Consider the following 17,821-nt stretch of genomic DNA (forward strand, 5'->3'; position numbering starts at 1 on the left):
GATGCCAGTTCATGTTTTACACCAACAGAATGAGGACGTTTTGAAAAAAAGAGAAGACAAAAGAGTGTAACACTTGCGGTGGAGGTTAGGTGTGAATAAGGTAGAGGCTTCTCTCCAAGTCCAGTCTCTTTCTTCTTCAAGAAAACTCTACAAGTCCAGACGTCTCGCCTCAATTGTCTCTATGACGAATCATGACCTGGATGACTGAGAATCTTCATCAACAGGTTAGGTGTGAATGCAACACTATAGGATACCTGTAAGGCCCCGTTCACACTGCAGAAAATCAATCCAGCTAGAGTAGGATTGACTCCGGATCGCCTTTAAACTAGATACATTCAGACCTGTTTTCAAATCTGGCTATCACACACGCGTGTCCACACTCAATCTGGCTTAATCCGGCTTGTCTGTTGTCCTCCAAACGGCAAGGTGGCGCCTCGTAATATACAGAGTATTCTGGATCGAATCCCGCTCTATAGCCGGATTGATTTCCCCATTGTGAATGGGGTCTAAGTGTTTTAACAGTTCCCCAGCTCTGGAAAATAAATAAATACTTAAAATGTATTGAAAGTATTTTTTTGGCTGAAGCAATTTGCTGCTACTGCTGAGAGCTGGAATGATGTTTAGGGAGCAGATGAAATTAGAATGACACAATGACAGAATCAGAACGATCAAACTTGCAAACACATTAAACTAAGGTGAGGAGAAGACAGGCTGCACAAAAAGGTCTGACAAAAACACAAGAATTTTAATAATGAAAAGATTGATGTGTTTTACATTTAAAGGGTATCTCTGTCTGCAGGATTTTTGTTGCCAGCTTACATTCTGGTTAAGTAGCTTAAATAAAGCATCAGTTCTTGTGCCAGAGGTATTAAGTTACATTAACTGCATTTAATGTAACTTAATACCTCTGGCACAAGAATTTCCTTCGGGATTAATAAAGTTTTATCTTATCTTATCTTATCTTATCTTAGTTTCTGCTGCAAACTTGCACCATATACAATCTCTTTGATCTTATTGGTTAGATTATTACATGCTTCTAAGGCCATGCAATCCCCTTGTGTCACACCTGTCTGGGACGATAACTGCTTGAAAACCCTGTCACGTTTTGTTAGTAAAGAATGCACTGTACAAATAAATGTCCTCACAAAGATATCTACACAAACGTGTGTGTGTGTGTGTGTGTGTGTGTGTTTCTGATGAAGACCTGATGAACCTCCTCTTCACGTAACCTTGGAGACATAAAATAAGGACAGCTAAGCTTAGCTTTCTTTTCAGGTCACTTAAGTACTCCAATCATCACCAGAAGAGGCACTTCAGTAACACAACACAGAAAGAAGTAAGATGAAGAGCAGAGAGATACGACTCAAGTTGTCACCGTGTTACATTGTAGAGAGACAATGGAGGACAGAAAGTAGGTTACAACAGAAAGCAGGTCACGTCCTGAATCTGTGTCATTTAACTATAATGATACATCAAATCAAATCAATTCAAAATAAAATATACATAAAAAGACTTCAAACTGAGGGCACTCAAAGCACCTTTCGTGAATGAATGGCCAAACATTGCAACTGGGTTAAGGACCTGAGACAAAAATAAGAATAAAAAGAATTGATGTAATATATTATTGACATTAAAAATAAGAGGAGAATAAGCATATGTCTACAGCCATGAGGGGACAAAATGAAAAGATGGGGGAGCCCACTAAGAAGTGGATACAGTGACAAACTCAGAAAATCACTTTTTATATTTGACTTAATTATAGTTCTGTTGCTATAGGTGATCAAAAAAGGCGTTTATATTGATCATAAGAGGTCACATTAGTAAGGTAAATAACACAATAATCTCTCTGCCTGGCTCCGCCTCCATGCCGCCCCTGATTTGATCGTAATATATATAGAAAATAGTGACTGAGAGCTGCTCTGCATTGATGCAGCAGTCCAGTCTCTTTGGTCTTTGATCAATCTGACAGAGTTTTAATCAATATGTTATGAAGTCATATAACTCAGGACTTTGCTGTAGGGCTCCAAAGCAGAAAGAAGATTTACTGAAAATCAATAAGGTCACTATTTCCCATCCTTCCAGTCATTTGTTCCTGAAGGTGACAGTTTCTGAAAATAACACAAACAAGATGGGTGGAGAGGGTTCAGGCAGGGGAGGGCAAAAACTATAAATACTTACATAGACTATCTACATGTTAAAAAAAAGCAGGTAAACAGAATGAATATTAAAATAAATTTTTGATCGCCCATGGTCTCCACCTCCAGGAGAATGCATGTTCACTTTCTCAGTCCAGCCTTCTGTGGGGGAGGATAGATTTTATGCTCTAGAATGTACGACACTCTTCATTCAAGTCTCCTACAGAAGACATGAAGCAGTGACTGTCCTTATAATTTGAATAATAATTGATAATCCATCTAAAATGTTCAACACTGATGCAGAGCTGAAATAATCACAATCTTATTTACACAGTTCTTAACATGTAGAGTGACATCTTGTCCAAACTGGAACAAGGAAGTCATTGGGTTGGTTGGTCTGGAAATCCGACAGTAGCTTTAACCAGCAATGATGGCTTTGACAATGACTACCAAAATAAAAGCGATATAAGGGAGGCCACGTCTCCACATCCAGTCCTGTAATATCTCAGTCCACATTATTATATAATATATATATATATATATACCATAAACATGTAAATGTGAGCTGGTATGACAATAAAGTTCCTTAAAGCCTTAAGACAGAAAGTCAAACCCAGAGGGAGCTGCGTCATACACTCCACACTATGTCCATTTACACACAGTGGTCATATGAGCCCGACCTTGTGAGCATGTTGGAACTATTTTCAACAAAAAATACACCCACCAAACGCATCAGTGCACAGAAGCCTGCATGCATCCACCCACTGTAAACCTAGCAGGACACCATCAATGCTTATCCAGTCACACTGTCACAGCTGAGTCTGACATCATGACATGCTGCTTGTTGGTTATAGTTCAGAAGAAAAAATTGTCACATAAAATCTGCTTCTGTAAGGTTTTTAGTTAAGTAAGTGGGTCAAGATATCTTACTAGTGAATATTTGTATTCTTTAATTGTGTTACATGCTACATATTGGAGAAAAATGAGGAAAAGATTAAAAATAATGCATAAAATAAAAAAACATAAATATTTATTGTTGGGTTGAACTGTCCCTTCATGTATAGCTAAGAAACTGGAAGAGAAGCTTGCTGCAGATGGTTTACTTTGTAATAAGTGTTTGGGTCTGACCATGATCTTTACCTAACCGAACAACAATTTAACAGACCCGGACCTCAGCCCTCCCTTCAGGGTTTTAAATACCTCATTAATTCTGAGTCTGAAATAAACAAATGATATTTTATATGTGCATTTATATAACTGCAGGATCCCAAAACCAGATCATAATGTGCTGATGCGAAACCTTTGAGGAATGCAGGAAGCGGAGCAGGACTCTTGTTTTTGCTTACTTCCTCAGATTAACAAGAACAGAACAGTTATTTATAGAGCATAGAGAACAGGGGATTAGAGCTATTCCTGTTGTGTTTTGGATGCTCGTTACTTCTTTGATGACTCGAGGTGTGAAAATGTGCATACTATAGGCATGATAAACCTCCTATCCTTTCCTGACAAGTTTAAATCAACGAGAAAGCATGTTTTAAATGCAGGTGAGCAGCGCGGCATGTTCATTTCAGGTTGTATGTAGCTGTGTGCATGCGACATGTACACAAACAAACAAACAAAGCCAACAAAATGTCCCTTCTGGCAGCGTGAAGCTTTTATTTCCTGGTGGATGATTCAAACAAGCAGCGGGTTCCTGTTTATTTTGGGCTCTATACAAAAAAACAGGACAGGATATTAAAACACTCACAGGAGGAGGGTGAGGTGGCAATATGTGTGTGGTGTGTATGATACAGTGACAGATATCTGTGGGCAAAACACACAAAGATCCAAATACAGAAAATATCTAAATTGAGTGTTCAAGTAACTATTTAACCATTCACACTCACACCTACGGGCAATTTAGAGTCACCAATAGACCTAACAAGCACGTCTCTACAAACAACTTCTACGCATCTGTGCAATACCTGTTAATATGTAAACTTATCCAACTCTTATCTAACTCTATTGTATATTTTATTGGAAAGTTTACTTTATAATGTATATAGTTTGTTATACAATTTCATGATTGTGGGACAAAATAAAGGTTTTCTTAATCTTAATCTTAATCTTAATCTTAATCTTAATCTTAATCTTTAGAATGTGGGGGGAAGCTGGAGAATCATTTTCATTATAATCTACAAACCTTAACTAAATATTAAGTCATAAGATAAAACTTAACCATACATATGGTTATATCAATATCGCCATAAAAAGGTTTATTACTGCTGTAAAATGGGATATTTTAACATGTGAGCCCATGGGATTGAGTAACTTGAGTAACCTTAAGAGCCCCCAGAGGCCACAGGGGGAACTACAGTTTTTGGCTTACTTATCAAAGGCTTTGTTTTAGCTGCTATGGCAACAAGGCCGCCCACTTGCAGCAAGAGGCACATTATTCTCATTAGCTACATAGTCCACTTTCTCAGTCCATGCAAGCTTTGCCATGCTTACACTCAAACCAATCAACCTGTGGAATTATAGCATGTTAGAGAAAACCCACTACCATCAGATGCATTACACCTATTATATTACATTGAAATTTCGTTGGCTCTTATGTAGCTGAGCTCTCAAGCTGCAGCTGTCTTCACTGTAATCTGAATGCTGCCTGTAAACAGACTTTGATGTAAAAGAAAAAAAAATCCCAGAGTCTCCCACAGGACACCATCATTTTATTTATGGGGCACTGCACCAAATTTAGTCATCATGATCTGTTTGTGGTGTAACTGTTTGTGCACAGTAAAAAAAAAATCACTTCACTTCAGGACAGATGAAGCAAAAACACCTGAGGTAAAGTTAAAACAGGTCTGCAGCATATGGTCACTGCAAAATTGATTTAGATAGCAAGCCAAGGAGGAAGCTCTCTACTCTCTCCAACACTAACCAAACAAATGGCACAAAATTTAAAAAAAAAAGTAAGAAAGAAGCTTTGTTGGTGGTGTTCATGAGAAAATAGTTTCAATTAGAAAACATTATTATTCCTGGCCCTGGTGTTTGCAGAAACCTCCTCAGCATCTAAAGAAAGCAATAACTGCTCCTGGTCGTATCACCACTTCTCCCCAACCCCCCGCATAAAGAAAGCTGAGCCCCCATGGGAGCAGCTTCTTAATCTCAGGATGGTGTCAGCGGCCTTCTGGGAAATCTGCGACGGCAGAATACAGAACTGACATCCTGTTGACTCAGCAGAACGCACAATGAACTCCTGGAGGGGGGGGGGGGGCAATCATCTCAAGACACTGTGTGTGTGTGTCTGTGTGCATTCTGACCACACTGCATACTGCTTACTAAGAAGTCTGTTGTACCAGTCGTCAGTGATAAATAACCAAGAGGTGGACTGAAGGTCCATGGTATACCTGTATGTCAGTGGAATACATTTTTAACAAAGAATGCAAAAAAAAGGAATTTGTGCAATAATTTGCAAAACTACTTTGCATTCCATAGTTTTCTATCCAGATCTTCCATCATCATCATCCATCTATCTACTAACAGGTGTCTATGCAATTGTTGTTTTATTAAAAATAAGTCAATATTTTATGTCACGTTTGGTTAATATATATCTCATAGTTGCATTTATGCTAGATGGCCACAATGGACGGTATACAGACTAACATCATGTGATCAAGGGACCAACATAGGCAACAGGTGGAAGAGGTAGGAGGGGGATGATGGTGGCACAGTGTGGTGAACATTCACTTAAAGTTCCAGGGCGTGTGGCCACCTGACTATGGGATCGGTTTTGTTAGCAATCGTGGTTGGATGTTGATTATTAAAACTACTTGTTAAGGTAAGGACCATTTTACAAGGAAAAGCCTCGCCTTCTGTCATCATCATCATGCTGTTGTGACGTTTTCTTGATAGGCTATTTTTTGTTTTAAAAACTTTGCATTGGCTCAAATTCACAGCACAAAAGCACCAGTATGATTAGACATCCAATGTGACAGGTTACTCCGAAATGTACAAGACAAGCCTGATTTTGTGTCTTCACCAAGAAGACCGAGAAAGGTGGAGAGAGAGGAGGAAGAAGAGGTTATAACTGTGAGTCTGAGCTCTAGTTTCTATAAAAGCCGTCTGAGGCCACGGCCCACTTTTTCTCCAAACTAGGCTGAAATGTCCTGAAAGGAATCGACTGCTGCACTTCAGACAGAACAGCCAAGCACTCGAGGTTTTGTCTGGAAGCTACACACACACACACACTTATCATGGCCAATCCAAAGTGTTATTCAGTCTCACCTAACAGAATCTGAAGCTGTAGAGTTAAACGGCTTTGTTTATTCATACAACATGTTGTGAAATGATAAGGCCATTATGATCTCTGACTTCTCAAACAGGGGAAGGTTATCGAAGGACGCTCTTTCTGTTTAACTCTGATACATTCTTACTTTTATTTCTGCAGCACCTACAGTTAATGACTGCAGACTTAAGGATTTTAATGGAGCCGAGCTGCTCATCCAAAATTAGAAATACCTCATGATCAAAATACACAAGCTGCACACTGCAGCTTTTCCTTCATTTCAGATCAAATGTGTCAAAAATACAGTACAACAGTACATACAGTGGCTTGCAAAAGTATTCATACCCCTTGAACTTTTCCACATTTTCTCACATTATGACCACAAACATAAATATATTTTATTGGAATGTTATGTGAAAGACCAACACAAAGTGGCACACAATTATGAAGCAGAAAGAAAATTAAACATGAGTTCATTTTTTTTTTTTTACAAATAAAAAACTGAAAACTGTAGTGTGCAAAAGTATTCAGCCCCCCTGAGGCAATACGTTGTGGAACCCCCTTTTGCTGCAATTATAGCTGCAAGTCTTTTGGGGTATGTCTCTACCAGCTTTGCACATCTACAGACTGAAATCTTTGCCCATTCTTCGTTGCAAAACAATTCAAACTGAGTCAAATTAGATGGAGAACGTTTGTGAATAGCAGTTTTCAGATCTTGCCACAGATTCTCGATTGTATTTAGGTCTGGACTTTGACTGGGTCATTCTAACACATTAATATGTCTCATTTTAAACCATTCCACTGTAGCTTTGGCTTTATGTTTAGGGTTGTTGTCCTGTTGGAAGGTGAATCTCCGCCCCAGTATCAAGTGTTTTGCAGACTCCAACAGGTTTTCCTCCAAGATTGCCCTGTATTTGGCTCCATCCATCTTCCCATCAACTCTGACCTGCTTCCCTGACCCTGCTTAAAAGAAGCAGCCCCAGACAGCCCCAGAGCATGATGCTGCCACCACCATGTTTGACAGTGGGTATGGTGTGTTCAGAGTGATGTGCAGTGTTAGGTTTCTGCCACATATAGCGTTTTGCATTTAGGCCAAAAAGTTCAATTTTGGTCTCATCTGACCAGAGCACCTTCTTCCACATGATTGTTAGGTCACTCACATGGCTTCTTATGGTTTACTTTAACAATGGCTTTCTTAATGCCACTCTTCAATTAAGTCCAGATTTGTGCAGTGCATGACTGATAGTTGTCCCATGGACAGATTCCCCCACCTTAGCTGTATATCTCTGCAGTTCATCCACAGTCACTATGGGCCTCTTGGCTGTGTCTCTGATCAGTGCTCTCCTTGTTTGGCCTGTTAGTTTAGGTGGATGACCATGTCTCAGTAGGTTTGCAGTTGTGCCATACTCCTTCCATTCGCTGATGATGGACTGAACAGTGGTCTGTGAGATGTTCAAAGCTTGGGAAATCTTTGTATAGCCTAACCCTGCTTTAAATATCACCACAACTTTATTCCTGACCTGTCTGATGTGTTCCTTGCACTTCATGATGCTGTTTGCGCCCCAATATTCTCTCAACAAACCACAGAGGCCGTCACAGAACAGCTGTATTTGGACTGAGATTAAATTACACATAGGTTGACTGTATCTAGTCATTAGGTCAACATTCGATCAGTCAGAAATCATCAGGCAACTTCTGAAGGCAATTGGATGCACTCAGAGAAAAGGGGGCTGAATATTTTTGCACACTGCACCTTTCAGTTTTTTATTTGTAAAAAAAAAATTAACTCATGTTTAACTTTCTTTCTACGTCACAACTGTATGCCACTTTGTGTTGGTCTTTCACATAACATTCCAATAAAATATATTTATTTTTGTGGGAATAATGTGAGAAAATGTGGAAAAGTTCAAGGGGTATGAATACTTTTGCAAGCCACTGTAATAAGAAAATATGACTTCTTAACACCAAAGTTCTTCTTATTTCTTGTTTTTCTGTATTTATCCAGCCAAAGAATCCAGCCAGGCACATTTGGCAGGTATGGGCCTGTTTTGGATGTCACAGCCGCCTTTATCAGCAAAATATTTTTGACACAGTGTGTTGGACATAACAGCACCATAAAGACGTGGAGTGTATTATTACAGAAATGTGATGCAGAGACTGGAGCTGTTTGTGAACACAAAGAGTGACGTGACTTCAGTCTGATCTTCACAATCAGATCTCACAAATCACATGCAAATAACAAGCATAACCGCAGGCGTTGACACCGAACGGCAGCGCGCAGCAGGCCTCGACTGCGAGAGGAATGCGTCCTGCAACATCTGCAACATCTAACCTTTACGATGTAAATGTCACACCGACAAACGACAGCGGCCTGCGAGCTATTTATGGAGTGGAGCTGGAGCCACCTGTACTGCTTCACCCAGTGGGGGTGGTGGGGGGGGGGTGTATGATACTCGTCTGTGGAGGAAATATTTATATTCACAAAAACATAGTGACATTTGGGAACTGTAGATGGCCTGGTCTACAACAGAGCAGTTTAAATGTGGGGTTACATAATATGTTAACATGTAACCGGGTATTGTATATATAGTAACACTAACCCTGACCCTGAAGATAAAGAAGTAGCACAGTGGTTGCAACGTTGACCTGTTCTTGCAACATGCTAAAGAAAAATATTAAGAAAAGCTTTACACCATGACAAAGTGTCATTAAGAGGTTCCCTCGCTCTCCTCATATTCAGTACGGTACCTGTTTTACGCAGCAGCACACAGCTCTGCTCAGTGTGTGTCTGAGCCTCTATAAGCTCCAAGGGATCATCAGTCATCTGCTGCCCAACCTGCACACCCAATGCTTCAAACAGATTCATCCTGCTGGCTTCAGTCCTTCTGTGTGTGTGTGTGTGTGTGTGTTTGAGGTGTGGAGGGAAATACATTAAGTTGAAACCAGTGCTGCAGATTTATGTGGTGTTAGGGACACTAGATCACAGTAATGCTGCTTACACACACACAAATCACACTGTTCTGGGTTGTTCTGTGTCCTAACTCCGCCTGTGTTCTTATTTGTCGACTCCACCTGTCCTCACCCACACCCAATTCATGAAATTTGTGTTAGTTATAGTTATTAATATATACTGTAAAAACAAAACAGACAACTGTATACTGTATTTGCCTGTGTGTGTGTGTATGTGTGTGTGCTTGTGCTATCCAGTGTCAGTGGAACAGTTGGTCAGCATCTGTGTCCTTGAAAAAATGGTATGTTTCCCCTGCCCCTACAGGACCTGCTAACCCTTTGTACCTGCAGTACAGTGCACACACTCATTAGCTAAACACACACACACACGTGCACACACACCTGGAGTGTCTGTTCTTTGGAGAGCTGTTAATTAACAACAGTTGTGCCGACACGTGACTGGATGCCTGCGAATCTCTTGAATCAGCAGTGTTTGATTTAACACAACAAATGAAAGGAATCATTTTCCCCATGCACCTTAAAAGAGGCGAAGAGCCTCTGTCTGTGTTCCAGTCGGTGTTTACAGAGTTCACAGAGTGAAAATCTCTTTGCATCCTTTGATAGCTGCAGAATTACTGAGCGCATCGGTCTGCTGGGGAACCAGAGTGACGACACACTATCATGCTTTGTGCCTTTACCAAAGCACACTCTCTTGGACTGATAAATGAAGCCAGGGTCAATTGTCGGAAATTACAGGTCCTCAACTGACCACTTGAGGGTGGCTTACTTAGAAGTGGCCATTGAACTCACACAGCAGAAGTGTTCATGACAACTGCACAGGGGGTGAATTTACCACATGATTATGGGCATGGCTACTTTCACTTAGGGCCTTTCTGTGTGGCGTTTTCTTCAACATTCCATGCTTTGTATGTCAGGGTTTCTGCCTGAGCCATGGCTTTTATTTTGTAGTTTGGGTTTTGGTCTGGGTTTCGTATCATTTCCTGTTTTATTCTGAAGTCACTGCTCTCCCTATCATTTCAGGTGTCTTGTCTTCCCCTTAATTGTGAGCTCCCTCCTCCTCCTGGTGATTACCTGCTCCTCCCCTAATGTGTCTCACCCTGTGAAATTTACACCAAGCTTTATTTTGGACTCCTTGCCAAGTGTTGGGAACTCTACAGACCTTGTCAGTAAGAATAAAGAGTTTGTTTGACTCTAGACTGCCTATGTGTCCACTGCATTTAAGTCCACCATTCTACTCAAATCCTGACATTTTAGGTTAATTGGAAACCCTAAATTGGCTGTAGGTGTGAGTTTGAATGGTTGCTACTGACTGTCCAGTGTGTACCCCACTTCTTGCCCATAGATAGCTGGGATCAGCTTCACCCAGCTTTGCCAGGTGTAGACTTACTTCATCACTGCTCTACCTACTGTTGCACACTTAGCTCCCTGGATCTGAATTTGTGTCTCTGATGAAGTCTGTTGGTATTAAATGTCTGCCAAAAACAGAAAAGAGGCAAATAAACACTGTGGTCTCTTTCTCTGCTCCATCTGTGCCTCTTCCTTCTCCCTGCTGACTGAAAAGAGGCTGCGCGTCGCTCTCTTTGTCTCTCTAAATATCTCTCTCACACATTAGCAGCCATGACCGTGCATCATGGCCCGCATTGGCGTTTCAGTGATGTCATACGTTCGATATGTGGGCTGTGACAAGCTGCTACATCAGAGGTGTTTGTGTGGCTTTTTTTCTCCACCTTTGAGGATGAAATGACTTCAGGCTGAGATAAAATGAGGAGAAAGCCACATTTTCCAGATCGACACACAAGTCTTTGAAGTGTTGTTTCTACTAAAAATATCTGATAGTGTTTGAGGTTATGGACTGAAAATTAAAGTCTAACTCTGTTTTTGATGTACTGAATGTTGAGATAATCTGTTGAGTACATTTTTAAAAAATCAAATCCTCTCCATATCTTGTGTAAACTGCCATCTTTGTTATGTAAATGTTATACACAGATCCATTACTTTGCTGAAGTTTTCAGATGTTAAATCCTCTCCATCAACCCATAATTTGAACTCATGTGTTGCCAGCATGTTAGCACATGCTAAGACCCCGTTTACACATACACAGGTATTTTGAAAAACTGAGACTTTTCCCTTCGTTTGTGCCTTTCATTTACACATGTTTTCGCCTTTGAAAACGAATCTTTCTAAAAACTCCGGCATAAGTGGAGATTTTGGAAAAAGCCATATTCGTGTTTCAATGTGAACTGACAAAAACGGAAGTTTGCGGCAGTCTGTGCATCGGTTCGTGCGACGTTTTTTGTGTAGTACGGCTGCCAGAGCAGGCTGTAGTCCAGTAATGGAAGCATTCCAGGTAGCGTTAGCATTTCTGTTGGTGTAATTTTTTTTTTTTTTATTTTAGATACTGTATTAATCCCAGAGGGAAATTCGTTACGGCTGCTGCACAAGCAGTGTCATACAATGACTAGCAAGGCGCGCCACAGGCTAGGGTGAAGTGTCTTGCCCAAGAACTTTTGCAAATACAGCTCCTCTTACTATGTAGAGGAGCAGAGACATGTTAGGTCTCAAGTTTCAGCAATTTTGGAACAACTTCTGACACAAAGAGCCAGACTGCGTCAGTAAGGCTTCTGATTGGCTGGCACTTACTTTCTACACTGCCACCCACAGGTCTGGCGTAGTCATGACAGCTCTTAGGAGCATATTTATGCGGGTTAATGTAAACAGAAACTTTATTGAAAACGATGTGTGCACAATGATATTTTGGATATTTTGTGTAAAGGGGGTCTAAGATACTCTCTACATTAACTTGTGGGGTAGGACAACATTACAACACACCTGCAGATTCATATCTGTCAAAGGGATGAGATTCAGTGAAGGGCAGTCATTAAAAAACAGTCAGGTTTGGTTAAAGGTCATGGTTTGGGATAAAACAGATGTTATACATTTTAAGAGGAAAAAGTTTGCGAGAATCTTTGATCTTTACTTTGATGTAACTATTGAAGTGTGCAGAGCTAAGGTCATTCGGGACATCTTGTTTTAAATGGTGTGACATTTGCATTGATGTTATATTGCATAAACTTCTAAGGCAAAACTATGAAACAAGCAGTACAATAGTTCAACTTCCTCAGTGCACATCTGTCTTGATCACCTAGTGGCAATCAGTCTACTCTGTAATTCATGTTGCATAAAATCACTGACTTTGACTAACATAAAGGTTGTCATATGTGTTTTACCTGGTCAACCAAATCCACAGAGTACACTGTGTGTGTATGTGTGCGTGTGGGAGCCCAGCTGAGCAGCACCCATGGTGATGGTGTAAGTCATCCACAGAGGGAACCAGCTGCTCTTTGCTAATGTAGTTCTTTGGCATTTTGTTAAAACACACACACACACACACACACAGGAGTACTTACTGGTCCAATATGTATCTGCGAACACACAGACACATAAATGCCTGCAAGATAGAGAGCAGAATAGTTAATAGTTATTATATAGTATATTATAATAGTTATTATCTAAATCTAATAGAACACACCCTTCTATAAAAACTATGTTTAATGTACATTTTATATCAATGAAGCACAGATGTGCTCTGCTCTTTCCACCGAATTTGATTCTACTACAGTTATGTAGTGTTGTTGTTATTTCACTTACTCCTTCACGCTCTGTGTGCGTATGTGTCCTCCCAGACACACACACAGCCACAAAAGCATTACTTACACACACACAGTCACAGTGAGTGATCGAGTATGAAAGGCTGCAATGAAGAACTGAACTGGCCGTCTCCTGAGACATTGCCAACATGTGATTGGGGTTCAGTCTGCAGCACAGAGAGAACAGAGCCATTAACAAACATGTCCCAACACACACACACACACTGCACACTATGCAGTCACATTTTCGCATAAAGCATTGAATTCTCTACAGAAGGAGTTAAAGGACACTGTGTGTTCAGCAAGCAAAGAGATTCTGCAGTTTCTGGGTCACAGAGAAGAGGGAAGCTGATTTTTATGTTTACAACAGACGTGTTTGGATTAGTCATTAAAACACATGGTTAAGATTAGGTATTAAAAACAGGGCGTATATTATAATTTGGGTCTAAATTTGTTTTCATAACATTTAATACATTTTACAGAATTTTTTCATTACATGCAGTTAAAAATCCTCCATTGTCATGATAAGCTGCATGTGAGAATAGGAAGCCTGCCTGATAGCGGAACACTGGTTATGAGAAGATGCTTAGTTTATCAGACTGTCAATTATCAGCAGTTACAGCATCATCTCCTTCGTCATCACTAATTACTAACCCTCATTTCTCTTCCCTCCCTGAGACAAAATCAATCACACATTTATGAACAATCCATGCCCTTTGCCTCTGACTGATAAACAATTGATTTAGCCTCCTGCTGCCCTGTTTCAAAGGGAAACACATCACTCCCTAGAGGGGCTGCTTTATTAGGGCTTAAGACAAATTACTCATCTCATGTCTTACGGAGATTAAAGACATTTTCTTTGTTGTAATGAAAAAGTGAAGTGACAAACAGAGGGAGAGGAGGAAGTTAGAGACAGAAGGGTGAGAAATAACAATATGAGAGCCATGTGGGAAGAAACATCATGTCCTCAAAGGCAAATCAATGTCACCCCCTGTATCTGCACACCCAGACACACACACTCACACACACACACACACACACACACACACAGTGATTAACAGCTGCACATGTCACATGCTGGTGCAAAGCTGCTCACCTTCAGGGGTTCACCATTTCCAGTGACATTCCCCCTCCTTTCTTTCTGCATAGTTCTCATTGCTGTTTGTTATCATAATTATATAACAGTCTGTGTGTGGAGTTCTGTGTATACTGTATATAAAAACATGTGACTGTGTGTGTGTGTGTGTCTACTGGTCTGCTTTATGTCATGATAGTATGTGTATATACACCTTCTCACTTACATTTAAATTAAAGGGTACTACACCTATTTTGCACATCACAATACTGAACAGATTTCTAATTGAATAACCTTGCCTAAATCCATAGGTTATGAAAATATGGCTACAGTGGTGAAGCTGCAGGGCTACTACTTCAATAAGTAAATTATGCAAAATAAATAAATAAATTACCCCCCTTAGTGTTATAATATTTATTAGTAGGCTGTAAACATACTTATTTCTTCCTAAAGTTGAACATTTTACCATGAATGTCTTTGATGATTGAATTGCTTTTGGAGACAGCCTGAAGTGGCCACTCTAGGAATTGCATTTTTTGATACTTCCTTGTACTTCCTGCCCTAGAAGTTACCCATGAGTAAAGTGCATTTTAAAGAATTCTGTGTGCACTGCAGTTAGACTTTTATTTTGAAAGATGGAGCATCCAGATTTTAAGTGATTAGTCTTCATTAGACATTTTAGATTTTATAATCATGTGTGTGTGTGTATTGAACATGTGGATGGCCTCAAAGTCTGTAAATGTCAGTGCAGACTCTTACCATCAGTCTTTTTGGTGTGTTCATCATGTATGTTTACATAATATAACACAGTTGTTTGTTGGAATTTAAGGTGTAACCAGTTTTTTTCTTAATATTCTTTTCATTATATATACAGTAAACTGGATTTTGTCACAAGGAAGGTGCAGAATCTACTTCCATTTATAGATGCAGAAGTGAGAAGGAATATAAAAGGCTGCATATTACCCACAATTCCTCAAACAAAGGACAGAAAAAGGAAATATTGAAGAATCCTGACACATTAATGATCATGTCTACTCTGCTTCTGATGTAATAAAGGAGAGATTTATGCTTTTACTTTGCCCTGACTGAGTTCAGCATGACAAAGACACACACACACACACACATAGCACTGGGTGCACTACCTGGTGATCCATCATGATGGGGTTATGTAACATCTTTATCTGCCCTCTCTCTTCCGTGTCCGCACATGAACACACACTCACAGAAAGCATGGTGTCGCAGTAAGAGATGCATAAATAAAGCCTTCTGTGGTCTCACATGCACACATTCTTATGATCACAGATACACACACATACACACACACACTGTGGTCGCTCAGCAGAGGTCTTTACCTCTAGCTGCTAAGCCTTCTGTCTCTTCCTGGATGGACCCCAGAGACACAGCAAGACTGACAGACTGACGTCAGTGTGTGTGTGTGTGTGTGTGTGTGAGGCACTTCATCGAACTTCAAACTTCATCATCGGCCGATGGTAAAAATGTGAAGGCCTACACTGTGAGATTTGTGTCTCGGTTGTGATATCGTGCCTCAAAGCTCCTGGTGCTGCTGCTCACTTGCTCTGTGGATTGCTGTTGTTTATTCAACAGTGATCTGGATGAAAGGCAGAGACACATGAGTCCCAAAATGCCTTGAATGTCCATGAAGAGCTATATTGTATCCCAGGTATGTGATGTCTCCTTCGTGTTTCCCGATCAGGAATTGAATTCAGGCTGCAACAGGAGCTGCAGTTACACAACCGTCTCTGCTCAGCCTGATCATATCATGACTATTTCATTAACATTTTAATTGTCTTTAACAGAGAATATTACATAAACATACTCTTTTTATTCTTTATTCTATTTTTATATTTATTTAGATATATTTTAAGCGTGCCCTTCTCACTCCATGTGTCAAGAGCTGCTTAACACGACTTTCATTGTGCCTTGCATAATGACAATAAAGATTATTGATTCTTGATTTAAACAGCTTCTTCACTATATGGACAGAAGTATGTGGACACACAAAGACCACATGTGTTTGCAGGCCTCTGTTTTTATGGCTTCCAGACCAACAGGTTAAGCATTTGTACAGTCTGATAAAAGGTGATGAGGTCAACAGAGACATGTTCTTCCACTCTACTTACTGGACAGTAATTTCTGTGAGCTTTTTATGTTGAAATACTCATTATATGCTCTAAATCTGCCATGATCAGTCAGTGAATTAACATGTCCACAAAATGTCAGAATACATTGATTAAATAGTCATGGATAATCAATCAGTCATTCAAATAATCATCAGCTGCATGGATTTAATAAAGTGACCTTTGAACTGACATCCATGAATCATTTTATCCTGCTGGACATGCTAATGCTAAGACATAATCTGTGTTCTCTCAAGGTATAAAATATATCATGTTAACCAAATTGGGACACGATGGTCGTAGTGAGCTTGACCACACTGAAGACTCATCAGTTCATCCTTGCAAGTGAAAATTTATAACAAAGCTAATAAAATTTTCTTCGGAACGTCCGACAGCCAATAAAGACGTGTCATAAAACAAAAATTTGAGAAAATAAAAGAGATTAAATTGGTGAGATGAGTTACACAGGATGAAAAGCAGTGACACAGAAGGTATGAAGAAAATGCGAATTTGTGCTGCTCTACTCTACTTATAAAAGTTTCAATGTTAATACCCAGCGAAGCGGGATTATGCTGGAATAACACACATTCAGTTGCATAATCTCAGAGGACTACACGGCTGTGTGTGTGTTTGTGTGCTGAGATTTGGAACGATTTCAGAAAGAACCAGTTTGAACACTGACAAGACCCTCCCTGTTATTTTTCCATCATTTTCCATCAGTGTTAAATATGAAATGTCTTCTTGTCCTCAGTCTCAGCTCCTTTCTTTTCTCTCTCTCTCTTGCTCTCTGGGTGGTCTTGTCATCTCACATCGGTGTCAGCTGATCCTGACGTGCGGTTGCCGTGGCAACGTCCCGGTTTAGGTTTTGGGCATGCAGCCAAAACGGTTAAAGGGTGGCAGACGTGACCTTCGTGCCCTGTAGTGATCACACTAAAACCTTTAATCAGGATGGATTTTTACCTTTCAAGTAACCCACGGCATCTGTAGTATTTTTCATTTTATGCTCTCTCATTTAAAGGAGTGGAGACAAAGAAAGACAAACAGATACTGACTGATTTGGTAGAATCCTCACTAATAAACAGCACATTCGGTCAATAATCACCTTCTCCAAAAACAACACATGATTACTCCGCATCTCTAGAATGGCACATTTGGGCATTTGGCTGACATCATCTGACTACAGGACGGCGTATGACAGTCTGCAATATGTGGTTGGTAGGCTGGATGGTGGCAGTAACAGACTTTCCTAAGGTACGAGGGTTAAAACTCACTTTGATGACAAGGTAAAAACTTCCTGTATGATGAAGATTCCCATCCTCAAGAATACATAAAACATACACTATAAAAAATCTATGTTGGATAAGCTATGTGAGCTCTCTGATGCCAGATTACCAGGTTGCATGTCATTCATTTAAATGAAAGTTGCTCAAGGGCACAGACAGTATGTGAAATAAATGTTTCAGCAGTGTCAGCTTCTCCTGCACAATTCGTAGCTCAACTTAGAGGTGCAGCATCTAAGAACTGATGTTAGATCTCTGATTCATCTGTGACAAAATGCTAACCTCAGGATCCCATAGTCTTCTTTGTCT

The sequence above is a fragment of the Parambassis ranga genome, chromosome 5 (genome assembly GCF_900634625.1).
Source record: "Parambassis ranga chromosome 5, fParRan2.1, whole genome shotgun sequence".
Taxonomy (NCBI): domain Eukaryota; kingdom Metazoa; phylum Chordata; class Actinopteri; family Ambassidae; genus Parambassis; species Parambassis ranga.